This window comes from Heptranchias perlo, chromosome 1 (genome assembly GCF_035084215.1).
Source record: "Heptranchias perlo isolate sHepPer1 chromosome 1, sHepPer1.hap1, whole genome shotgun sequence".
In the NCBI taxonomy this organism is placed as follows: Eukaryota; Metazoa; Chordata; class Chondrichthyes; order Hexanchiformes; family Hexanchidae; genus Heptranchias; species Heptranchias perlo.
The window spans coordinates 177,660,664-177,662,050 of NC_090325.1; positions in this window are offsets into that span (position 1 = coordinate 177,660,664).

Genomic DNA, 1,387 nt, shown 5'->3' on the forward strand with positions numbered 1-1,387 from the left:
TAGTTTGTGTATTCGGCTGCTTCTAAATGTCATGTGGACTGAACCAAATTGGTCGTACACTGGTATCTATAATGTTGGGACCTTGGGAAGATACCAAGTTGGATCATCCACTTGGCACTTTTGGCTAAAGACACTTGCAAGCACTTCACCCTTGTCTCTTGCACTCAAGTGCTGGGCTCCATTGTGATTGAGGTTGGGGATGTTCACGTTAGTTGCCTGGCTGTCTACCACCATTCTTGACTGGATGATATAGGGCTACAGATCTTTGCTCAGATCTTTTGATTGTGGGACTGGTTAGGTCTGTCTATATCTGATGCTTTTAGTATTTAGAATGCAGGCAGCCATGTGGAGTAACTTCACTAGGTTTCTACCTCATTCTAAGGTATAAATGGTTCTGCTCCTGGCAAACTCTTCTACACTCCACATTGAATCAGAGTTGGTCTCCTGTCTTAATGGTAATCACAGAGTGAGAGATTTGCTGGGTTATGAGGTTACAGATTGTAACAACATAAAATTCTGCTGCTGATAATGGTCCACGGTGCCTCATCAATGCACAGTTTTGGGCTGCTAGATCTGTTCTTAGTCTGTCCCACCTAGCACAGTGGTAGTGCCACATTATATGATGGAGGACACCCTCACAGAAGAGACAAAGAATGTGCAGTGGTCACTTCTGCCAATCTTATCGTGGACAGATGTGTTTGTGACAGGTAAGTTAGTGAGGATGAGGTCAAGTACGTTACTTCCTTGTGTTGGCTCCCTCACCACCTGACACAGGTCTAGTCTGGCAGTTATATCCTACAGGACTTTATCGGTGGTGGTACTACCAAGCCACTCTTGGTGTTGGACATTGACAACCCTTATCCAGAGTACATTTTGTTCCCTTGCTTCCCTCACAGCTTCCTCCAAGGGGTACTGATTCATCAATTGAGGGGGAGGGTGGTAGGTGGTCATCAGCAGGAGGTTTCCTTGACTTGGTTTGACCAGAAGGCTTCATGGGGTCTGGAGCCAATATTGAGGACTTCCAGGGCCACTGTCATCTGACTATATACAACTGTGCCTCTGTTGGATCTATATCTAAGATCTGGTGGATCCTACCATGGAGACAGGTCATACTCAGAGATGGTGGTGGAGGAGTCTGGGATGTTGTCTAATGGAAATTATTCTACGTCTATATGGCTTAACTAGCCAGCTCTTCTTGGGCACCAGTCTCCAGATGTTAGGGAGGAGAACTTTGCAGGTTGACTAAGCCTTATCCTGATACAATGCCTGGGACATTGCAGATAGGCCCATCCATTTTTCTCCTTATTGAACTTTGTAGCAATTGAGTCAACCACTCAGTGTGGGTCTTGGGTCATATATAAACCTGACCGGGTAGGAGCAGTAGGTG